Here is a 27,830-nt window from a genome sequence, read left to right on the forward strand (position 1 = left end):
ATACTCATGAGCAGAAAGTACAGTCTAAAGAGTCACAAGTACCCAGATACTCATGAGCACAACAAAGTACAGTCTAAAGAGTCACAAATACCCAGATACTCATGAGCACAACAAAGTACAGTCTAAAGAGTCACAAATACCCAGATACTCATGAGCACAACAAAGTACAGTCTAAAGAGTCACAAATACCCAGATACTCATGAGCACAACAAAGTACAGTCTAAAGAGTCACAAATACCCAGATACTCATGAGCACAACAAAGTACAGTCTAAAGAGTCACAAATACCCAGATACTCATGAGCACAACAAAGTGCAGTCTAAAGAGTCACAAATACCCTGATACTCATGAGCACAAAGTACAGTCTAAAGAGTCACAAATACCCAGATACTCATGAGCACAACAAAGTACATTCTAGAGAGTCACAAATACCCAGATACTCATGAGCACAACAAAGTACAGTCTAAAGAGTCACAAATACCCAGATACTCATGAGCACAACAAAGTACAGTCTAAAGAGTCACAAATACCCAGATACTCATGAGCACAACAAAGTACAGTCTAAAGAGTCACAAATACCCAGATACTCATGAGCACAACAAAGTACAGTCTAAAGAGTCACAAATACCCAGATACTCATCAGCACCACAAAGTACAGTCTAAAGAGTCCCAAATACCCACATACTCATGAGCACAACAAAGTATAGTCTAGAGAGTCACAAATACCCAGATACTCATGAGTACAACAAAGTACAGTCTAAAGTGTCACAAATACCCAGATACTCATGAGCACAACAAAGTACAGTCTAAAGAGTCACAAATACCCAGATACTCATGAGCACAACAAAGTACAGTCTGAAGAGTCACAAATACCCAGATACTCATGAGCACAAAGTACAGTCTAAAGAGTCACAAATACCCAGATACTCATGAGCACAACAAAGTACAGTCTAAAGAGTCACAAATACCCAGATACTCATGAGTACAATAAAGTACAGTCTAAAGAGTCACAAGTACCCAGATACTCATGAGCACAACAAAGTACAGTCTAAAGAGTCACAAATACGCATATACTCATGAGCACAACAAAGTACAGTCTAAAGAGTCACAAATACCCAGATACTAATGAGCACAACAAAGTGCAGTCTATAGAGTCACAAATACCCTGATACTCATGAGCACAAAGTACAGTCTAAAGAGTCACAAATACTCAGATACTCATGAGCACAACACAGTACATTCTAGAGAGTCACAAATATCCAGATACTCATGAGCACAACAAAGTACAGTCTAAAGAGTCACAAATACCCAGATACTCATGAGCACAACAAAGTACAGTCTAAAGAGTCACAAATACCCAGATACTCATGAGCACAACAAAGTACAGTCTAAAGAGTCACAAATACCCAGATACTCATGAGCACAACAAAGTACAGTCTAAAGAGTCACAAATACCCAGATACTCATGAGCACAACAAAGTACAGTCTAGAGAGTCACAAATACCCAGATACTCATGAGCACAACAAAGTACAGTCTAAAGAGTCACAAATACGCATATACTCATGAGCACAACAAAGTACAGTCTAAAGAGTCAAAAATACCCAGATACTCATGAGCACAACAAAGTACTGTCTAAAGAGTCACAAATACCTAGATACTCATGAGCACAAAGTACAGTCTAAAGAGTCACAAGTACCCAGATACTCATGAGCACAACAAAGTACAGTCTAAAGAGTCACAAATACGCATATACTCATGAGCACAACAAAGTACAGTCTAAAGAGTCAAAAATACCCAGATACTAATGAGCACAACAAAGTGCAGTTTAAAGAGTCACAAATACCCAGATACTCATGAGCACAACAAAGTGCAGTCTATAGAGTCACAAATACCCTGATACTCATGAGCACAAAGTACAGTCTAAAGAGTCACAAATACTCAGATACTCATGAACACAAAGTACAGTCTAAAGAGTCACAAATAACCAGATACTCATGAGCACAACAAAGTACAGTCTTAAGAGTCACAAATACCCAGATACTCATGAGCACAACAAAGTACAGTCTAAAGAGTCACAAATACCCAGATACTCATGAGCACAACAAAGTACAGTCTAAAGAGTCACAAATACCCAGATACTCATGAGCACAAAGTACAGTCTAAAGAGTCACAAATACCCAGATACTCATGAGCACAACAAAGTACAGTCTAAAGAGTCAAAAATACCCAGATACTAATGAGCACAACAAAGTGCAGTTTAAAGAGTCACAAATACCCAGATACTCATGAGCACAACAAAGTACAGTCTAAAGAGTCACAAATACCTAGATACTCATGAGCACAACAAAGTACAGTCTAAAGAGTCACAAATACCCTGATACTCATGAGCACAAAGTACAGTCTAAAGAGTCACAAATACCCAGATACTCATGAGCACAAAAAGTACATTCTAGAGAGTCACAAATATCCAGATACTCATGAGCACAACAAAGTACAGTCTATAGAGTCACAAGTACCCAGATACTCATGAGCACAACAAAGTACAGTCTAAAGAGTCACAAATACCCAGATACTCATGAGCACAACAAAGTACAGTCTAAAGAGTCACAAATACCCAGATACTCATGAGCACAAAGTACAGTCTAAAGAGTCACAAATACCCAGATACTCATGAGCACAACAAAGTACAGTCTAAAGAGTCACAAATACCCAGATACTCATGAGCACAAAGTACAGTCTAAAGAGTCACAAATACCTAGATACTCATGAGCACAACAAAGTACAGTCTAAAGAGTCACAAATAGTCAGATACTCATGAGCACAACAAAGAACAGTCTATAGAGTGACAAGTACCCAGATACTCATGAGCACAACAAAGTACAGTCTAAAGAGTCACAAATACGCATATACTCATGAGCACAACAAAGTACAGTCTAAAGAGTCACAAATACGCATATACTCATGAGCACAACAAAGTACAGTCTAAAGAGTCAAAAATACCCAGATACTCATGAGCACAACAAAGTGCAGTCTAAAGAGTCACAAATACCCTGATACTCATGAGCACAAAGTACAGTCTAAAGAGTCACAAATACCCAGATACTCATGAGCACAACAAAGTACATTCTAGAGAGTCACAAATACCCAGATACTCATGAGCACAACAAAGTACAGTCTAAAGAGTCACAAATACCCAGATACTCATGAGCACAACAAAGTACAGTCTAAAGAGTCACAAATACCCAGATACTCATGAGCACAACAAAGTACAGTCTAAAGAGTCACAAATACCCAGATACTCATGAGCACAACAAAGTACAGTCTAAAGAGTCACAAATACCCAGATACTCATGAGCACAAAGTACAGTCTAAAGAGTCACAAATACCTAGATACTCATGAGCACAACAAAGTACAGTCTAAAGAGTCACAAATACCCAGATACTCATGAGCACAAAGTACAGTCTAAATAGTCACAAATACCCAGATACTCATGAGCACAAAGTACAGTCTAAAGAGTCACAAATACCCAGATACTCATGAGCACAACAAAGTACAGTCTAAAGAGTCACAAATACCCAGATACTCATGAGCACAACAAAGTACAGTCTAAAGAGTCACAAATACCCAGATACTCATGAGCACAACAATGTACAGTCTAAAGAGTCACAAATACCCAGATACTCATGAGCACAAAGTACAGTCTAAAGAGTCACAAATACCCAGATACTCATGAGCACAACAATGTACAGTCTAAAGAGTCACAAATACCCAGATACTCATGAGCACAACAAAGTACAGTCTAAAGAGTCACAAATACCCAGATACTCATGAGCACAAAGTACAGTCTAAAGAGTCACAAATACCTAGATACTTATGAGCACAACAAAGTACAGTCTAAAGTGTCACAAATACCCAGATACTCATGAGCACAACAAAGTACAGTCTAAAGAGTCACAAATACCCAGATACTCATGAGCACAACAAAGTACAGTCTAAAGAGTCACAAATACCCAGATACTCATGAGCACAAAGTACAGTCTAAAGAGTCACAAATACCCAGATACTCATGATCACAACAAAGTACAGTCTAAAGAGTCACAAATACCCAGATACTCATGAGCACAACAAAGTACAGTCTAAAGAGGCACAAATACCCAGATACTCATGAGCACAACAAAGTACATTCTAAAGAGTCACAAATACCCAGAAACTCATGAGCACAAAGTACAGTCTAAAGAGTCAAAATACCCAGATACTCATGAGCACAACAAAGTACAGTCTAAAGAGTCACAAATACCCAGATACTCATGAGCACAACAAAGTACAGTCTAAAGAGTCACAAATACCCAGATACTCATGAGCACAAAGTACAGTCTAAAGAGTCACAAATACCCAGATACTCATGAGCACAACAAAGTACAGTCTAAAGAGTCACAAATACCCAGATACGCATGAGCACAACAAAGTACAGTCTAGAGTTACAAATACCCAGATACTCATGAGCACAACAAAGTACAGTCTAAAGAGTCACAAATACCCAGATACTCATGAGCACAAAGTGCAGTCTAAAGAGTCACAAATACCCAGATACTCATGAGCACAACAAAGTACAGTCTAAAGAGTCACAAATACCCAGATACTCATGAGCACAACAAAGTATAGTCTAAAGAGTCACAAATACCCAGATACTCATGAGCACAACAAAGTACATTCTAAAGAGTCACAAATACCAAGATAGCCATGAGCACAACAAACGGCAGTCTAAAGAGTCAAAAATACCCAGATACTCATGAGCACAACAAAGTACTGTCTAGAGAGTCACAAATACCCAGATACTCATGAGCAGAACAAAGTACAGTCTAAAGAGTCACAAATACCCAGATACTCATGAGCACAACAAAGTACAGTCTAAAGAGTCACAAATACCCAGATACTCATCAGCACAACAAAGTACAGTCTAAAGAGCCACAAATACCCAGGTACTCATGAGCACAACAAAGTGCAGTCTAAAGAGTCACAAATTCCCAGATACTCATGAACACAAAGTACAGTCTAAAGAGTCACAAATACCCAGATACTCATGAGCACAACAAATTACAGTCTAAAGAGTAAAAAATACCCAGATACTCATGAGCACAACAAAGTACTGTCTAAAGAGTCACAAATACCCAGATACTCATGAGCACAACAAAGTACAGTCTAAAGAGTCACAAATACCCAGATACTCATGAGCACAACAAAGTACAGTCTAAAGAGTCACAAATACCCAGATACTCATGAGCACAAAGTACAGTCTAAAGAGTCACAAATACCCAGATACTCATGATCACAACAAAGTACAGTCTAAAAGTCACAAATACCCAGATACTCATGAGCACAACAAAGTACAGTCTAAAGAGTCACAAATACCCAGATACTCATGAGCACAACAAAGTACAGTCTAAAGAGTCACAAATACCCAGATACTCATGAGCACAAAGTACAGTCTAAAGAGTCACAAATACCCAGATACTCATGAACACAAAGTATAGTCTAAAGAGTCACACATACCCAGATACTCATGAGCACAACAAAGTACAGTCTAAATAGTCACAAATACGCATATACTCATGAGCACAACAAAGTACAGTCTAAAGAGTCAAAAATACCCAGATACTCATGAGCACAACAAAGTGCAGTTTAAAGAGTCACAAATACCCATATACTCATGAGCACAACAAAGTACAGTCTAAAGAGTCACAAATAACCAGATACTCATGAGCACAACAAAGTACAGTCTAAAGAGTCACAAATAACCAGATACTCATGAGCACAACAAAGTACAATCTTAAGAGTCACAAATACCCAGATACTCATAAGCACAACAAAGTGCAGTCTAAAGAGTCACAAATACCCAGATACTCATGAGAACAACAAAGTACATTCTAGAGAGTCACAAATACCCAGATACTCATGAGCAGAACAAAGTACAGTCTAAAGAGTCACAAATACCCAGATACTCATGAGCACAACAAAGTACAGTCTGAAGAGTCATAAATACCCAGATACTCATGAGCACAACAAAGAACAGTCTAAAGAGACACAAATACCCAGATACTCATGAGCACAACAAAGTACAGTCTAAACAGTCACAAATACCCAGATACACATGAGCACAAAGTACAGTCTAAGGAGTCACAAATACCCAGATACTCATGAGCACAACAATGTACAGTCTAAAGAGTCACAAATAACCAGATACTCATGAGCACAACAAAGTACAGTCTAAAGAGTCACAAATACCCAGATACTCATGAGCACAACAAAGTACAGTCTAAAGAGTCACAAATACCCAGATACTCATGAGCACAACAAAGTACAGTCTAAAGAGTCACAAATACCCAGATACTCATGAGCACAACAAAGTACAGTCTAAAGAGTCACAAATACCCAGATACTCATGAGCACAACAAAGTACAGTCTAAAGAGTCACAAATACCCAGATACTCATGAGCACAAAGTACAGTCTAAAGAGTCACAAATACCCAGATACTCATGAGCACAAAGTACAGTCTAAAGAGTCACAAATACCCAGATACTCATGAGCACAACAAAGTACAGTCTAAAGAGTCACAAATACCCAGATACTCATGAGCACAAAGTACAGTCTAAAGAGTCACAAATACCCAGATACTCATGAGCACAACAAAGTACAGTCTAAAGAGTCACAAATACCCAGATACTCATGAGCACAACAAAGTACAGTCTAAAGAGTCACAAATACCCAGATACTCATGAGCACAAAGTACAGTCTAAAGAGTCACAAATACCCAGATACTCATGAGCACAACAAAGTACAGTCTAAAGAGTCATAAATACAGAGATACTCATGAGCACAACAAAGTACAGTCTAAAGAGTCAGAAATACCCAGATACTCATGAGCACAAAGTGCAGTCTAAAGAGTCACAAATACCTAGATACTCATGAGCACAACAAAGTACAGTCTAAAGAGTCACAAATACCCAGATACTCATGAGCACAAAGTACAGTCTAAACAGTCACAAATACCCAGATACACATGAGCACAAAGTACAGTCTAAGGAGTCACAAATACCCAGATACTCATGAGCACAACAAAGTACAGTCTAAAGAGTCACAAATAACCAGATACTCATGAGCACAATAAAGTGCAGTCTAAAGAGTCACAAATACCCAGATACTCATGAGCACAACAAAGTACAGTCTAAAGAGTCACAAATACCCAGATACTCATGAGCACAACAAAGTGCAGTCTAAAGAGTCACAAATACCCAGATACTCATGAGCACAACAAAGTACAGTCTAAAGAGTCACAAATACCCAGATACTCATGAGCACAACAAAGTACAGTCTAAAGAGTCACAAATACCCAGATACTCATGAGCACAACAAAGTACAGTCTAAAGAGTCACAAATACCCAGATACTCATGAGCACAACAAAGTACAGTCTAAAGAGTCACAAATACCCAGATACTCATGAGCACAACAAAGCACAGTCTAAAGAGTCACAAATACCCAGATACTCATGAGCACAAAGTACAGTCTAAAGAGTCACAAATACCCAGATACTCATGAGCACAACAAAGTACAGTCTAAAGAGTCACAAATACCCAGATACTCATGAGCACAACAAAGTGCAGTCTAAAGAGTCACAAATACCCAGATACTCATGAGCACAACAAAGTACAGTCTATAGAGTCACAAGTACCCAGATACTCATGAGCACAACAAAGTACAGTCTAAAGAGTCACAAATACGCATATACTCATGAGCACAACAAAGTACAGTCTAAAGAGTCAAAAATACCCAGATACTAATGAGCACAACAAAGTGCAGTTTAAAGAGTCACAAATACCCAGAAATGAATGAACACAACAAAGTGCAGTCTAAAGAGTCACAAATACCCAGATACTCATGAGCACAACAAAGTACAGTCTAAAGAGTCACAAATACCCAGATACTCATGAGCACAACAAAGTACAGTCTAAAGAGTCACAAATACCTAGATACTCATGAGCACAACAAAGTACAGTCTAAAGAGTCACAAATACCCAGATACTCATGAGCACAAAGTACAGTCTAAAGAGTCACAAATACCCAGATACTAATGAGCACTAAAATGTACAGTATAAAGAGTCACAAATACCCAGATACTCATGAGCACAAAGTACAGTCTAAAGAGTCACAAATACCCAGATACTCATGAGCACAAAGTACAGTCTAAAGAGTCACAAATACCCAGATACTCATGAGCACAACAAAGTACAGTCTAAAGAGTCACAAATACTCAGATACTCATGAACACAAAGTACAGTCTAAAGAGTCACAAATACCAGATACTCTTGAGCACAACATAGTACAGTCTAAAGAGTCACAAATACCCAGATACTCATGAGCACAACAAAGTACAGTCTAAAGAGTCACAAATACCCAGATACTCATGAGCACAAAGTACAGTCTAAAGAGTCACAAATACCTAGATACTCATGAGCACAACAAAGTACAGTCTAAAGAGTCACAAATACCCAGATACTCACAAGCACAACAAAGCACAGTCTAAATAGTCACAAATACCCAGATACTCATGAGCACAACAAAGTACAGTCTAAAGAGTCACAAATACCCAGATACTCATGAGCACAAAGTACAGTCTAAATAGTCACAAATACCCAGATACTCATGAGCACAAGAAAGTACAGTCTAAAGAGTCATAAATACCCAGATACTCATGAGCACAACAAAGAACAGTCTAAAGAGACACAAATACCCAGATACTCATGAGCACAAAGTACAATCTAAATAGTCACAAATACCCAGATACTCATGAGCACAACAATGTACAGTCTAAAGAGTCACAAATAACCAGATACTTCTGAGCACAACAAAGTACAGTCTAAAGAGTCACAAATACCCAGATACTCATGAGCACAACAAAGTACAGTCTAAAGAGTCACAAATACCAAGATAGCCATGAGCACAACAAACGGCAGTCTAAAGAGTCAAAAATACCCAGATACTCATGAGCACAACAAAGTACTGTCTAAAGAGTCACAAATACCCAGATACTCATGAGCACAACAAAGTGCAGTCTAAAGAGTCACAAATACCCTGATACTCATGAGCACAAAGTACAGTCTAAAGAGTCACAAATACCCAGATACTCATGAGCACAACAAAGTACAGTCTAAAGAGTCACAAATACCCAGATACTCATGAGCACAACAAAGTACAGTCTAAAGAGTCACAAATACCCAGATACTCATGAGCACAACAAAGTACAGTCTAAAGAGTCACAAATACCCAGATACTCATGAGCACAACAAAGTACAGTCTAAAGAGTCACAAATACCCAGATACTCATGAGTACAACAAAGTACAGTCTAAAGTGTCACAAATACCAGATACTCATGAGCACAACATAGTACAGTCTAAAGAGTCACAAATACCCAGATACTCATGAGCACAAAGTACAGTCTAAAGAGTCACAAATACCGAGATACTCATGAGCACAACAAAGTACAGTCTAAAGAGTCACAAATACCCAGATACTCATGAGCACAAAGTACAGTCTAAAGAGTCACAAATACCCAGATACTCATGAGCACAACAAAGTACAGTCTAAAGAGTCACAAATACCCAGATACTCATGAGCACAACAAAGTACAGTCTAAAAAGTCACAAATACCCAGATACTCATGAGCACAAAGTACAGTCTAAAGAGTCACAAATACCTAGATACTCATGAGCACAACAAAGTACAGTCTAAAGAGTCACAAATACCCAGATACTCATGAGCGCAACAAAGTGCATTCTAAATAGTCACAAATACCCAGATACTCATGAGCACAACAAAGTACATTCTAAAGAGTCACAAATACCCAGATACTCATGAGCACAACAAAGTACAGTCTAAAGAGTCACAAATACCCAGATACTCATGAGCACAAAGTACAGTCTAAAGAGTCACAAATACCCAGATACTCATGAGCACAAAGTACAGTCTAAAGAGTCACAAATACCCAGATACTCATGAGCACAACAAAGTACAGTCTAAAGAGTCACAAATACCCAGATACTCATGAGCACAAAGTACAGTCTAAAGAGTCACAAATACCCAGATACTCATGAGCACAACAAAGTACAGTCTAAAGAGTCACAAATACCCAGATACTCATGAGCACAACAAAGTGCAGTCTAAAGAGTCACAAATACCCAGATACTCATGAGCACAACAAAGTACAGTCTAAAGAGTCACAAATACCCAGATACTCATGAGCACAACAAAGTACAGTCTAAATAGTCACAAATACCCAGATACTCATGAGCACAACAAAGTACAGTCTAAAGAGTCACAAATACCCAGATACTCATGAGCACAACAAAGTACAGTCTAAAGAGTCACAAATACCCAGATACTCATGAGCACAACAAAGTACAGTCTAAAGAGTCACAAATACTCAGATACTCATGAGCACAAAGTACAGTCTAAAGAGTCACAAATACCCAGATACTCATGAGCACAACAAAGTACAGTCTAAAGAGTCACAAATACCCAGATACTCATGAGCACAACAAAGTACAGTCTAAAGAGTCACAAATACCCAGATACTCATGACCACAAAGTACAGTCTAAAGAGTCACAAATACCCAGATACTCATGAGCACAACAATGTACAGTCTAAAGAGTCACAAATAGCCAGATACTCATGAGCACCATAAAGTGCAGTCTAAAAAGTCACAAATACCCAGATACTCATGAGCACAACAAAGTACAGTCTAAAGAGTCACAAATACCCAGATACTCATGAGCACAACAAAGTACAGTCTAAAGAGTCACAAATACCCAGATACTCATGAGCACAACAAAGTACAGTCTAAAGAGTCACAAATCCTCAGATACTCATGAGCATAACAAAGTACAGTCTAAAGAGTCAAAAATACCCAGATACTCATGAGCACAACAAAGTACAGTCTAAAGAGTCACAAATGCCGAGATACTCATGAGCACAACAAATTACAGTCTAAAAAGTCACAAATACCCAGATACTCATGAGCACAACAAAATACATTCTAAAGAGTCACAAATACCCAGATACTCATGAGCACAACAAAGTACAGTCTAAAGAGTCACAAATACCCAGATACTCATGAGCACAAAGTACAGTCTAAAGAGTCACAAATACCCAGATACTCATGAGCACAACAAAGTACAGTCTAAAGAGGCACAAATACCCAGATACTCATGAGCACAAAGTACAGTCTAAAGAGTCACAAATACCCAGATACTCATGAGCACAACAAAGTACAGTCTAAAGAGTCACAAATACCCAGATACTCATGAGCACAACAAAGTACAGTCTAAAGAGTCACAAATACCTAGATACTCATGAGCACAACAAAGTACAGTCTAAAGAGTCATAAATACCCAGATACTCATGAGCACAAAGTACAGTATAAATAGTCACAAATACCCAGATACTCATGAGCACAAAGTACAGTCTAAGGAGTCACAAATACCCAGATACTCATGAGCACAACAAAGTACAGTCTAAAGAGTCACAAATAACCAGACACTCATGAGCACAAAGTACAGTCTAAAGAGTCACAAATACCCAGATACTCATGAGCACAAAGTACAGTCTAAGGAGTCACAAATACCCAGATCCTCATGAGCACAATAAAGTACAGTCTAAAGAGTCACAAATAGCCAGATACTCATGAGCACAATCAAGTGCAGTCTAAAAAGTCACAAATACCCAGATACTCATGAGCACAACAAAGTACAGTCTAAAGAGTAGCAAATACCCAGATACTCATGAGCACAACAAAGAACAGTCTATAGAGTGACAAGTACCCAGATACTCATGAGCACAAAGTACAGTCTAAAGAGTCACAACCACCCAGATACTCATGAGCACAACAAAGTACAGTCTAAAGAGTCACAAATACCCAGATACTCATGAGCACAACAAAGTACAGTCTAAAGAGTCAAAATACCCAGATACTCATGAGCACAACAAAGTACAGTCTAAAGAGTCACAAATACCCAGATCCTCATAAGCACGGTAAATTACAGTCTAAAAAGTCACAAATACCCAGATACTCATGAGCACAACAAAGTACAGTCTAAAGAGTCACAAATACCCAGATACTCATGAGCACAAAGTACAGTCTAAAGAGTCACAAATACCCAGATACTCATGAGCACAACAAAGTACAGTCTAAAGAGTCACAAATACCCAGATACTCATGAGCACAAAGTACAGTCTAAAGAGTCACAAATACCCAGATACTCATGAGCACAACAAAGTACAGTCTAAAGAGTCACAAATACCCAGATACTCATGAGCACAACAAAGTGCAGTCTAAAGAGTCACAAATACCCAGATACTCATGAGCACAACAAAGTACAGTCTAAAGAGTCACAAATACCCAGATACTCATGAGCACAACAAAGTACAGTCTAAAGAGTCACAAATACCCAGATACTCATGAGCACAACAAAGTACAGTCTAAAGAGTCACAAATACCCAGATACTCATGAGCACAACAAAGTACAGTCTAAAGAGTCACAAATACCCAGATACTCATGAGCACAAAGTACAGTCTAAAGAGTCACAAATACCCAGATACTCATGAGCACAACAAAGTACAGTCTAAAGAGTCACAAATACCCAGATACTCATGAGCACAAAGTACAGTCTAAAGAGTCACAAATACCCAGATACTCATGAGCACAACAAAGTACAGTCTAAAGAGTCACAAATACCCAGATACTCATGAGCACAACAAAGTACAGTCTAAAGAGTCACAAATACCCAGATACTCATGAGCACAACAAAGTACAGTCTAAAGAGTCACAAATACCCAGATACTCATGAGCACAACAAAGTACATTCTAGAGAGTCACAAATACCCAGATACTCATGAGCACAACAAAGTACAGTCTAAAGAGTCACAAATACCCAGATACTCATGAGCACAAAGTACAGTCTAAAGAGTCACAATAAACCAGATACTCATGAGCACAAAGTACAGTCTAAAGAGTCATAAATACCGAGATACTCATGAGCACAACAAAGTACAGTCTAAAAAGTCACAAATACCCAGATACTCATGAGCACAAAGTACAGTCTAAAGAGTCACAAATACCTAGATACTCATGAGCACAACAAAGTACAGTCTAAAGAGTCACAAATACCCAGATACTCATGAGTGCAACAAAGTGCATTCTAAATAGTCACAAATACCCAGATACTCATGAGCACAACAAAGTACATTCTAAAGAGTCACAAATACCCAGAAACTCATGAGCACAACAAAGTGCAGTCTAAAGAGTCACAAATACCTTGATACTCATGAGCACAACAAAGTACATTCTAAAGAGTCACAAATACCCAGATACTCATGAGTACAATAAAGTACAGTCTAAAGAGACACAAATACCAAGATAGCCATGAGCACAACAAACGGCAGTCTAAAGAGTCACAAATACCCAGATACTCATGAGCACAACAAAGTACAGTCTAAAGAGTCACAAATACCCAGATACTCATGAGCACAACAAACGGCAGTCTAAAGAGTCAAAAATACCAAGATACTCATGAGCACAACAAAGTACTGTCTAAAGAGTCACAAATACCTAGATACTCATGAGCACAACAAAGTACAGTCTAAAGAGTCACAAATAACCAGATACTCATGAGCACAACAAAGTACAGTCTAAAGAGTCCCAAATACACAGATACTCATGAGCACAACAAAGTACAGTCTAAAGAGTCACAAATACCCAGATACTCATGAGCACAACAAAGTATAGTCTAGAGAGTCACAAATACCCAGGTACTCATGAGTACAACAAATATAGTCTAAAGAGCCACAAATACCCAGGTACTCATGAGCACAACAAAGTGCAGTCTAAAGAGTCACAAATTCCCAGATACTCATGTTCACAACAAATTGCAGTCTAAAGAGTCACAAATACCCAGATACTCATGAGCACAACAAAGTACTGTCTAAAGAGTCACAAATACCCAGATACTCATGAGCACAACAAAGTGCAGTCTAAAGAGTCACAAATACCCAGATACTCATGAGCACAAAGTACAGTCTAAAGAATCACAAATACCCAGATACTCATGAGCACAACAAAGTACAGTCTAAAGAGTCACAAATACCCAGATACTCATGAGCACAACAAAGTACAGTCTAAAGAGTCACAAATACCCAGATACTCATGAGCACAACAAAGTACAGTCTAAAGAGTCACAAATACCCAGATACTCATGAGCACAACAAAGTACAGTCTAAAGAGTCACAAATACCCAGATACTCATGAGCACAAAGTACAGTCTAAAGAGTCACAAATACCCAGATACTCATGAGCACAACAAAATACAGTCTAAAGAGTCACAAATACCCAGAAATTCACGAGCACAACAAAGTACAGTCTAAAGAGTCAGAAATACCCAGATACTCATGAGCACAACAAAGTACAGTCTAAAGAGTCACAAATACCCAGATACTCATGAGCACAACAAAGTACAGTCTAAAGAGTCACAAATACCCAGATACTCATGAGCACAAAGTACAGTCTAAAGAGTCACAAATACCTAGATACTCATGAGCACAACAAAGTACAGTCTAAAGAGTCACAAATACCCAGATACTCATGAGCACAACAAAGTACAGTCTAAAGAGTCACAAATACCTAGATACTCATGAGCACAACAAAGTACAGTCTAAAGAGTCACAAATACCCAGATACTCATGAGCACAACAAAGTGCAGTCTAAAGAGTCACAAATACCCAGATACTCATGAGCACAACAAAGTACAGTCTAAAGAGTCACAAATACCCAGATACTCATGAGCACAACAAAGTGCAGTCTAAAGAGTCACAAATACCTTGATACTCATGAGCACAAAGTACAGTCTAAAGAGTCACAAATACCCAGATACTCATGAGCACAACAAAGTACAGTCTAAAGAGTCACAAATACCCAGATACTCATGAGCACAACAAAGTACAGTCTAAAGAGTCACAAATACCCAGATACTCATGAGTACAGCAAAGTACAGTCTAAAGAGTCACAAATACCCAGATACTCATGAGCACAACAAAGTACAGTCTAAAGAGTCACAAATACCCAGATACTCATGAGCACAACAAAGTACAGTCTAAAGAGTCACAAATACCCAGATACTCATGAGCACAAAGTACAGTCTAAAGAGTCACAAATACCCAGATACTCATGAGCACAAAGTACAGTCTAAAGAGTCACAAATACCCAGATACTCATGAGCACAACAAAGTACAGTCTAAAGAGTCACAAATACCCAGATACTCATGAGCACAAAGTACAGTCTAAAGAGTCACAAATACCCAGATACTCATGAGCACAACAAAGTACAGTCTAAAGAGTCACAAATACCCAGATACTCATGAGCACAACAAAGTGCAGTCTAAAGAGTCACAAATACCCAGATACTCATGAGCACAACAAAGTACAGTCTAAAGAGTCACAAATACCCAGATACTCATGATCACAACAAAGTACAGTCTAAAGAGTCACAAATACCCAGATACTCATGAGCACAACAAAGTACAGTCTAAAGAGTCACAAATACCCAGATACTCATGAGCACAACAAAGTACAGTCTAAAGAGTCACAAATACCCAGATACTCATGAGCACAACAAAGTACAGTCTAAAGAGTCACAAATACCCAGATACTCATGAGCACAACAAAGTACAGTCTAAAGAGTCACAAATACCCAGATACTCATGAGCACAACAAAGTACAGTCTAAAGAGTCACAAATACCCAGATACTCATGAGCACAAAGTACAGTCTAAAGAGTCACAAATAACCAGATACTCATGAGCACAAAAAGTACAGTCTAAAGAGTCACAAATAACCAGATACTCATGAGCACAACAAAGTACAGTCTAAAGAGTCACAAATACACATATACTCATGAGCACAACAAAGTACAGTCTAAAGAGTCACAAATACCCAGATACTCATGAGCACAACAAAGTACAGTCTAAAGAGTCACAAATACCCAGATACTCATGAGCACAACAAAGTACAGTCTAAAGAGTCACAAATACCCAGATACTCATGAGCACAACAAAGTACAGTCTAAAGAGTCACAAATACCCAGATACTCATGAGCACAACAAAGTACAGTCTAAAGAGTCACAAATACCCAGATACTCATGAGCACAAAGTACAGTATAAAGAGTCACAAATACCCAGATACTCATGAGCACAACAAAGTACAGTCTAAAGAGTCACAAATACCCAGATACTCACAAGCACAACAAAGCACAGTCTAAATAGTCACAAATACCCAGATACTCATGAGTACAATAAAGTACAGTCTAAAGAGTCACAAGTACCCAGATACTCATGAGCACAACAAAGTACAGTCTAAAGAGTCACAAATACGCATATACTCATGAGCACAACAAAGTACAGTCTAAAGAGTCAAAAATACCCAGATACTAATGAGCACAACAAAGTGCAGTTTAAAGAGTCACAAATACCCAGATACTCATGAGCACAACAAAGTACAGTCTAAAGAGTCACAAATACCCAGATACTCATGAGCACAACAAAGTACAGTCTAAAGAGTCACAAATACCCAGATACTCATGAGCACAACAAAGTACAGTCTAAAGAGTCACAAATACCCAGATACTCATGAGCACAACAAAGTACAGTCTAAAGAGTCACAAATACCCAGATACTCATAAGCACAACAAAGTGCAGTCTAAAGAGTCACAAATACCCAGATACTCATGAGTACAACAAAGTACAGTTTAAAGTGTCACAAATACACAGATACTCATGAGCACAACAAAGTACAGTCTAAAGAGTCACAAATACCCAGATACTCATGAGCACAACAAAGTACAGTCTAAAGAGTCACAAATACCCAGATACTCATGAGCACAACAAAGTACAGTCTAAAGAGTCACAAATACCCAGATACTCATGAGCACAACAAAGTATAGTCTAAAGAGTCACAAATACCCAGATACTCATGAGCACAACAAAGTACAGTCTAAAGAGTCACAAATACCCAGATACTCATGAACACAAAGTACAGTCTAAAGAGTCACAAATACCCAGATACTCATGAGCACAACAAAGTGCAGTCTAAAGAGTCACAAATACCCAGATACTCATGAGCACAACAAAGTGCTGTCTAAAGAGTCACACATACCCAGATACACATAAGCACACCAAGGTACAGTCTAAAGAATCACAAATACCCAGATACTCATAGCTGGACCAGTACAAATATACATTGAGTAATGAGCAGCATGTTTCTATGAACACCAGCAATCAGATATCTGTGGAAACATGAAATTTGTGCACATAATAAATTATGATACACACCAAGTATATCTGCATACATCACACTGGTCATTCTTGGGTGCACACAGCTCTTTCCAATTCCCCCAAAACAAAATATTGTAACATATGATACAGGCAGCTCTGTATATCCTAAAACCTATACGACATACAGAAATATGATATTATGGTATTCTTCTATGGCATTAAAATAAATGTATGACAGTAACACCATTTGTACTAAATACACCATGTAGTGGTTTGTTCATGCTCTCTTATTTTTTTAATCCTTTGTAAACCATGCCAGTAGCTTCACAGCATGTAGATGTATGGCCACACACTGATGTAAGTAAAGATCTGTGACTTATTTTCTGTAGATTCGAGGGCATGGGTGCTAGCATGGATATGAGCTGCACTGAAACACTATCATGTCACCTTATTAAGTGCATCAGAAACATTCAGTTCAGATGAAACTCATTAACTCTGAACTTAACAAAAATGTGCTGGAAACCAGCCTGCATCCATATTAGACTGACATTTGTGCAGTTGTTTTAATGTAGCAGAACAATGTTGTTGCCTGTACTGTACGTATATTACCCAGCATTGGTTGCTGTGTCCTCTGCTAATTGCATAAATGATAATGGACATAGCCTAATATTTTCCCACTTGGGTTGCTTTGTTGTAATTCCTAAGGCACACTCTAAATAGATGATGCAATGCACTGCACTGCATTGTGCAGTCAGTGTTTCTTACTGCATGGCAATTATTGTACTATGTGCATAATTAGAATGTCTGTGGTCCTACCATGTACAGTACCATGATAAGTATATCTGTACCCAATGCTGCTGTTTTTCCTATGTTAACCTGTAGGGGGCTTAGTTTTTATGGGGCTGTCCACTTGCAACATGCTCTGTATCATACCTCTGCCACATATGTTGTCATGATAATGATGATACAAGGGTAGCAGTTTGTGTTTTTCACTGCTCATTTTATCAACAGGCTGTAAGGCCATCAGAACTTACAATACATTTCAAAAATGTAGCATACTTCATTTTGGTAAGTAAACAGTTTCACTAACCATATAGGAGATGCAACCCTGCAATCAGACACTGTTGTAAGGTATCTGGGTACTCATTGATAATTCCTTATCATTTGATCATCATGTCTCCACAGTATCTTGGAAAACCTTTTATCGGGCCCATCTGAGTTCGAAAGGCACCTCCACTATATCCAAAGAAGTTGTAATTCCCCTTTGCTCATATCTTATTAGACCCATTACTGAATATAATGCACCTTTTGATATGTATTTATATAAAAATATCACACAACTTGAGAGACCTCAGAGATTCATAACTGAAACTATCAGTGGCCTCAAAAATGTTACTTATCTGGAGAGACTGGCTGTCCTTTTCATGTACTAAGGCTCTTACAGTCTCCACACTGGAGATCTATGTCTAGCTTTTCGAGCCATGAAAGACCCAACCCTATTTGAGCTCCTATTCCTTCACAGAACTAATGGTACATCAAATAATTGGTTAAATTATATACATTTTTATCAGCAGATAAATAAGATACATTGGAGTGATAGATTTATATTGCAATGTACCCTCACCTGTGGCTCAAACTTCAACTACATGTCAAGCAGAGTTGCCCCCTTGCCACCTTTAGGTAAACCTAGATAAGTGGATGGGCAGCCTCATATTCTCTCACATTCTATTTTGTCTTGCTCTCCTTGAGGCTACAGGGAAATTTTGAATAGAGTTTTTTGGCTAGGCTTGAAATGGTCTGCAGACTGATTGACTAGTACTTACCTATGAGCCTATAAATGCATCAAAATCACAGTATACTGATGTATGCTATAGTTGACTTACATTTTGTCAACTATAAAACATTACTGGTGTTTTTTCTTTCATTGCAGTTGTGTGACCTTGGCATTAGTTTATATATATAAGGGAGTTCAGGTAAAAACCTATATGTTGGGAGGTGTGGGGGTGAAGCACTCATATGTATGTTTTGGTGAAGTTATGGTATTCTGTGAATTAATTCCATGTAGCTGTTGTGGAATGTGTATGAGATAAGATGCTAATGTACTAACTGTATAATAGTGGTATAGTGGGCTCAGCAGCCACAGATGGTATACTGTACTCAGCAGCCACGGGATGGTATAGTGTATTCAGCTGCCACGGGATGGTATAATGTACTCAGCAGCCATGAGATGATATAGTGTACTCAGCAGCCATGGATGGTATGCTGTACTCAGCAGCCATGGATGGTATACTGTACTCAGCAACCATGGGATGGTATAGTGTACTCAGCAGCCACGGGATGGTATAGTGTACTCAGCTGCCACGGGATGGTATAGTGTACTCAGCAGCCATGGGATGGTAGTGGGCCACTGCTGTCATTCTCAGGTCACTAATATTTCACTTTTTCCCATATAGAGGCTGTTGACATGGTGCTGGTTATAGTGGAGCTAATTGGTCAACCATGGCATAAAAAATATACTTCTTGACATTCATATAGTATAGCAAGAGACACCTCACAAACCGCTTGCTGACCTTGCTAGGTATATACTGAAGTGGTCCTCTGAAGGAGTTATGGTATCCAAAGCATTTCTTTAGAAGCCCAAATAAATATCCCATTATAGTTTGGGTATGTCATGGGTGATATTATAATAATGAATGTAGATACCCCACTAGAGTCATCATCCATGACTCAAGAGGGTATCCTGATCCATCTGCAATAGATGACATTTTTTTCATTCAGAGTATCATATAAATCACACACACACACACACACACACACACACACACACACACACACACACACACACATATATATATATATATATATATATATATATATATATATATATATATATATATATATTTACACTGAGTTATGCATTACTGGCAGTGTGACTCTTGCACTTACAGGACAGATACCCCTCTAGAAAAAATACCCCACTGCAGGTGGAGGTGGAGGTCAGATATGCACCATATGTTAGCAGTATGAACATTGCCAGAATCAAATACAAACATTCACACATCTATTACAAAACGACTTGCATTGCATATATCCTGGCATTTCAAAGAATTGTATCTTATACTGCTGATGTAGATATCTGTTCTTGAAAAATAATAGACAACACTCTGGAGATGTTGAGATGGAACACAGAGCATATTTATTCTAAGCAGTAAATATTTTAAGAGAGTGTATAGCTAGATTTAACTCTTGACTAAGACAATATAAAATGTGAGCGGGTACTAACAACCTTCAAAAGCTGACCATTTTGTGTCCCAAAGTTTGAGATAGAGCACCCATGGGAACTTAAGATTCCTTCTTCACCAACTGAAATTTATGAAAAATATGTTTTCAGTTATTTGATTTGTCAAACATAAAGGGCCAGATTCATTAACAGCTACACAAGTGCAGCTAAAGTGTAAGGGCACTTTTCAGTATTCATTAAATAGCACACATACACTTATTGTAGGGCTGCCAAACAAAGGAAGATGATAGAATATGCTAATGAGAGCATAGGTAGATGAAATGGATGCTAACTAACCAATCCAATATGGCGGAACTATTCATGAAGCTATAAAGCCATTGTGCATATTCAGTGTAGCCATTTACCCTGAAATCCAAAATCCATTGGATTACAGCCATAATTACACTCAGAAAAAAATGCCATTAGAAAGCTATATGTGCAACAAGCTTTAACTAAAGTTGCTGCTGCTACCAGACCTCTGCCAAGATGAAGAAGAGCTTTTATATACTATTTGATTTAGTACAGACTGCATGACATGGAAAATTGTACATGAAAACCAGTTAGGCAGGGAAACAGTATAGTAAATATGCAGCCTCATCTACTCTGATCTGAGGCCCAAGAACCTGTTTAAAAACAAAAGTAGTGAAATATTTTCTCCAACATGCAAGTAGTAAGATGTCCGTAAGATGACACATCTGTCCTGTACAGTAATGTCAATAAAACTGCATGACTGTGATGTCTGCAATATCCACCTATGGACTTTGCACAATAATGCGCATCAAGCATTTCACATTCTCACACGTATATGCAAATGTAACTACATTAAAAATGTGCAAATGGCAGTGCACAGTCATCCATCATTGGTACAGGGTGGTGCTGTGGGAGAATACATGAAAGCAAGCCTAGCATTAAAAAAAGTGAGTGCAAATTATAGAATTGTATTGCATACTCAGAAGTTCTGCAGTATACCCGCTGGTGCTGTCCTTCTTGTTAAAACCAGTGTCAACGGTTCTGTGTGAATACTCTGCTGAAGTGTCAGTGATCTCTGACAACTGGACAGGAAATCCTCAGTTTGTCAGTGATATTTTGTTAGAAGCCCTCCAATCCCCCCAGAGTCATATGTTCCTGGCCAGTTCAGCATGCCCTACACCCAGATCTGCTCTGAGTTACAACACAATGGCACGGAAATTACAGAACCAACTGATATTGCCAAAATCCTGGCAGATAGGTTCAGTGCTAACTTTACCACCCTCTTACCCCCTAAAAGGCCCATATCTATACAGGAAGAATCCAGAGTTCCTGTAATCACATCTATGCATGTAAAAGCAGCACTCTCTAAAACCAAAAATACAGCATCCATGGGACCGGACAACATCCCAGGCTGCAGTTTACATGAACTTCAGAATGAACTGGCTCCCCACCTAAGCACCATGTTCAATCATAGTCTCACGTCAGGCTTTGTGCCCACTGAATGGCACACAGCAACAGTTATCCCACTCCACAAAGGGGGAGCCACCACTTATCCTGTGAACTATCACCCTATTAGCCTGATGAGCCTGGCCTGCAAGGCCATGGAACTTATCATCATGGAACTCATAAAAAAAGACATTGGTAACCTCCAAACTCTGGATGCCACCCAGTTCAGGTTTGTGAAAGGCAGATCATGCCTTTTGAACCTGATCGACTTCTTTGAGGTAGTCACCAAAGCCGTAGACAAGGATAAGATGGTTCACACAGCCTATCTTGACCTCGCCAAGGCTTTTGACACCATCCCTCATTCTGGAATTATAGCTAAACTCACTAAACTAGGTAAAAATCCCTACATCACAAGATGGGTGGCCAATTGGCTCACTGACAGAACCCACACTATAAAAGTTGCAGACTCCAAATCTGACTTCAAACCAGTGACAAGTGGAGTATGACAGGGTTCAGTCCTGGGACCTCTCCTGTTTGGTATCTACTTATCTGAGGTACAGGCTAACACAGAAGGCCTCTGGCTAACAAAGTTTGCAGATGACTGCAAACTAGGATCCATAGTTGAGTCCCCAAATGATGTGGACATTGTACAGAAGCGCCTCACTGAGACAGATGCCTGGTGTCAGAGGCATGGCCTCAAGCTCAATGCCAAAAAGTGCATTGTCATCCCCTTTGGTAAAAACTCTGCACCCATGAACTACCACATAAACGGCAGTCTACTTAACACTGAATGTGTAATAAGAGACCTTAGGACCCAGGTGGACAGTAGTCTCACCTTTGATGATCACATCACCACATTAATCAGAGAATCCTTCTATGTGGCACACCTCATCACAAAAGGGTTCTCATCCGGGAAAAAAGAGGTCATTGTTCCCCTCTACGTGGCACTCGTTAGACTCATTATACCCCTTTTGGAATGTACCTCACAAGACATCTGCAGCAGCTGGAAAGGCCACAGAAGTACCTCACAAAGAGGATTACTGGCCTCAAACAGATGCCCTACACTGACCGTCTCAAAAAACTCCAGCTTTACTCTGTAGCATATTACCTCCTCTGAAGAGATCTCTGCCTATCATATAAAGATATGTTAAACCCAGAGCTGTTGGACATGCTACACCTTAAGAAATCCCAATCCCTCCAAGCTACATGCTCTAGGGACCTAAACCTTGTCACCCAATAAACAGGACATGCTGGAGGGAATGATTCCTGTCCCAGAGACTTCCTATACTCTGGACCAAGCTACCCATCTATGTCAAGCAAAGTTCCTCATTAGCACTCTTCAAGAAAAATCTTGATGAATGGATGGGAAATAGGAAATACACTCTGGCAATCACTTCTGTGGCTCTGCTCAACAGGGGCACAGGAAATTAACTTTCTTAGGTGGCATAAGCCAGAGAACCTTGTTGACTAGGCTTACTTAGGCCCTTGGGCCAATAGCCTAGTACTTACCTATGAACCTATGAACCTATGAATCATGTATATTGGCCCTATGTCAGGTTTACTGATGTGTATGGACAAAGGCTCCAACACCATTTACATAGATGAACATCTGCCACCAGATATGATCACAAAAGTACTGAACTTTCTAAGAGGAAGGAGCCATGTTTATTTAGTGTCTGGATGATACCTACATTTTCTGAAGCATTGCATGGCATTTTTCAGTGTGCAGCTGTCTTGGGTACCATAGCCCTGTATTCGTTAAAAATAAAGGAAACATATAATACACAATGAAGACACAATTGATTGTTAAAAAAAACAAATACATCTGTATGAATGTATACATCCATCATGTGCAAAACAATTTTAAAAGTAAAGCTCCATATTAGCACACAAAAGTAAATATGTCCCTCCTCCCCAAAAAAGGAAAGGAAATAAAAAGCAAGTTTACAGGTTATGTAAGGAGGACAACATCTAAGTATCTGAGTTGAATATTGCAGTATTAACCACAGCAATGTACACTCTGCCAGTACAAATGGCTAAAAGGTTCTTAGATGTCCACTTGTGTGGAAGGCAGTCAGTTGTATATCACAGGCTTAACATATTTGTAGGCTAGAAATGTCAAACCCCTGACCTTGCTCATAGGTTCATAGGAGATTACTAGGCTATTGGTCCTAGAGCCTTTATAAGCCTAGTCATGTTATACCCTTGTTCCCTTATTGACCAAGTTATATGGTCTATATTTGCAGCACGAGTCTATGATCAGTACTGACTGCCCTTATCCAAGAGGGACATAGGTGACACTCCTAGGTAAATTTACTGTCTCCTATCCAGTTGCCTAAGTTACATTTAAATGGGGTCATTGAGGAGCTCTGTTTTATGTGAATTGAGAATTTGTTCCAGAGGATTGGCAGTCTCTGGGAGACATATCTGTCTCTCCTGCATGTCCTGCTAATGTCGCAGGTTAGGTTAAGAACCCTAGAGTGAGTGAATCTTGTTCCATTTGACTTGTGGATGTGTAGCATTTCCATCAGGGTAGGGTCTGAGACTGTTCTGTAAGCCAGGCATAAGTTGCCTCTCAGCAGCCTATAAGATACAGAGTTCAGTGACAGCCACTTCAGTCTGTTAGTGTAAGACATGTGCTGAAGGCCTTAAATTTTCTTGGTGAGGAACCTCTGAGGCCTCTCCAGCTGCTGCATATCTGGTAAGGTACATACAGAAGGGAGTGTTGCTTCCTATTAGTGGTCTGATGAGGGATGAGTACAGGTAAGTTATAACATCCTTAGCTCTGGATGCAATGCCCTTATATTTGAGATGTGCAGCACAGAAGGCCTTTCTTACAACCGTGGACACATGGTGATCAAAGTTAAGGTTGCTATCAACTTGTGTTGCCAAATCTGTCACCACACGGTTTGAGCTAAGGGAGGTACAGTTAATATTGTAATTTGCAGAGACTTCCCCTTTGTCAAAAGGGATGATAATACTTTTTTTGCATTTAAGTCTGTGGCTTTGGCACCAATCATTTTCTGTGTAAGCCCTTTTTGTAGCATGTCAACATCATTAGGGTCTCCATGACTGCACCCAGTTTGCAGTCATTGGCGAACTTGGTAAGTCAAAGGCCATCTATTTTCCCTTGGACTTCTGAGAAATAGATTCTAAACAGTAGTAAGTGATAAAACACTTTTTTTGCAATAACTTGACAGATGGGCATAGAAAATGTTCAATAATGTCATGTTGCAGTCTTCACAAACATTTGTAACATACCAAATAGCAGATGCACATGCCTATGTCACCAGCAAGGGACAAACAATGCATACACTAAGCTATGGGTGGATTTTAAAATGCAATCCATCTTTAAGGTTGAAGTATAGCCTTCTGAAAAAAAAACAGCAACTTACCTTTGCATCAAGTTATTTGCGATATTAGAAACATGTTTTACAAGCAATTAGCAGCATGCAGCTTCCTGGATTAACAGTTTCCTCTACCATGATGCACATTTCCTTGCCTACATGATTACCTTTATATAATGCAGATTCAGCCCTGTGAGGACTGAAGTAGTATTCATGGATTCAAAAATCTACACAAAGTGTAGGGAATGTAAACATGGTGTATAGACCTACCTGATTGCATGCATACACAACATGGTGTCAAGACCTACCTTCATGTACACAGCCTACCTCTACAAGGATGAGTATTGGGAAGTGTTACCTGCTAAGTGCTTGCAAGTATAAATGATTATTCTGACTGCGGTATCAATCAGCATGTTTCAGGGCTGAAGGAACTTACAAGAAAGAAATTTTGTGGCTGCCATTGCTGATAAGGAGAGGGACATTCCTAACACTGACATGAATTGTTTAGGACAGCAACTTCTGTCTGTCAACACAATTGTGTCTGTAATTCTAAGGAAGTTCAACTGCAAAGCAAAGCACATAGCAATCTTGATAGATAAGTATAGATGTGTGAATGATGCTCACAAAATAAAGAGAACCAAAGATATACAGTGTTTAAATGTTTTATTTAATGTTGTGTGATGAAAAATTATCTTCCCTGTTGCCAGTATCACAGCCATCCAGACATCTAAGTGCAAATTACACAGGATAAAGTTCAGGAATTATTTTTTGCAGCACCAGTGATGTCAGTTGATACTATGTTACATATACTGAGTACAGATAACATCTTTTTAGTTTCACAGTAGAATGTGTGAGGTACACAGTGATAAAAATCTACTGTGAATGCCTTGATGTCCTGACATTCTAATCCAGAGATGGCATTGTTTGAGAGAACATAATGATGTTTAATGAGCAAATGTTCATGCTGAAACACAACCAAGTTGTCGTCACATAAAGCCTCTATCTCTTCACAACAAATAACTAGCTACACTATTATATTTCTGTTAATTTGCTACAGACTCAGGAATTCCTACTGCAAACCTCAAAATGTAATTTTCTCTATGTTTAATTATTAATATGCTTTTTAGCTGTATATATATATATATATATATATATATATATATATATATATATATATATATATATATGTATACATATATGTGTGTGTGTGTGTGTGTGTGTGTGTGTGTGTGTGTGTGTGTGTGTCAGCGTGTGTGTGCGTGTGTGTACCTTGTGTTTTCATGTGCTAAACTATATTGTTACTTGCTGTGCAGCTTTTCTCCCCGGGCCTCCACTGTAAACTGACCTGTGTCCAGTCAGACTATCCCGGTAAACAACTGTAAAATAAAATAAAAATAAAATAAATAAAAGTTGAGGAAATATTAGAAGTATACATTTTAACTACTTGTTTAATAATGTTACTTCTATTTCAGTAGCCTTTCATTTCTTTTGGCTTTATCATTTGTGCACCATTTGACATTGGACATTCTGGGCTGGCACATTCTGGACTGGCAGTGGTCCCTAGCAGTGAATTACAGTTAGCTGCCTAAGAAAAAATTGAAATTTTCGATTAAGGCTGCTTTTTGTAATGCAAACAAGCCTGGTGTTGATGTGTACTCATCAGCATTCTGGATAGTACTCAGTGAAGAAAATGCACCTGTTAGGTAACATTCTCTGTGGAACAAGGTGAAAGTGCAGTGGTCTTAGAGAAATAAAACTAATGATGCAGGGTTAGAATCCAGTGAAATGATAATTTTGAGGGGGGGGGGTCTGAATACATATATGCACACATTTTGTGATATTATTGTGTTGCTGCTTGAAAATCAGCTATTCCCAGTATTTCTAACAACATGTGAGCTGCTGTTGTCTGTTCCCTTTATCATTATTTGACAGTACCTACAGTTCTGATAATGTATGCCAGAAATTAAAGTTCTGATTTGTTAAGGAGATTTGAGAAGAAAGAACATGTCACTTTAATGTACTTCCTTTTCTGGCCACTGCTAGATATACAAGCTACAAATACAAACAACTAAAATTAACAATGCGGCTGGCACGGCCCTATTTGCAAATTCTGTAAGTAGAACCTGGAACAAACTTCCAGATGCCATTACCATGCTCTTCTCCCCAGACCAATTTAAAGCCTCAATCAAACAACACCTGGAACAAAAATGGATATGCCACTGTGACAAACCTGACTAAATCTAAAAAATGTATGTAATTTACTTATCTAATTTGTTTTTTTCCTTTATTTGTAATCTACTACTACCCTCAAAAATTGGAAATTTGTAACACTGATTGAATGTATTTCTACCTGTATTCATTTTCTTAACTACATTAATACCTAAAATTTAAATATTATATATAAGCAATGC

The sequence above is a fragment of the Protopterus annectens genome, chromosome 13.part0, assembly GCF_019279795.1.
Source record: "Protopterus annectens isolate FY-2018-M chromosome 13.part0, PAN1.0, whole genome shotgun sequence".
NCBI classification, from domain to species: Eukaryota; Metazoa; Chordata; order Ceratodontiformes; family Protopteridae; genus Protopterus; species Protopterus annectens.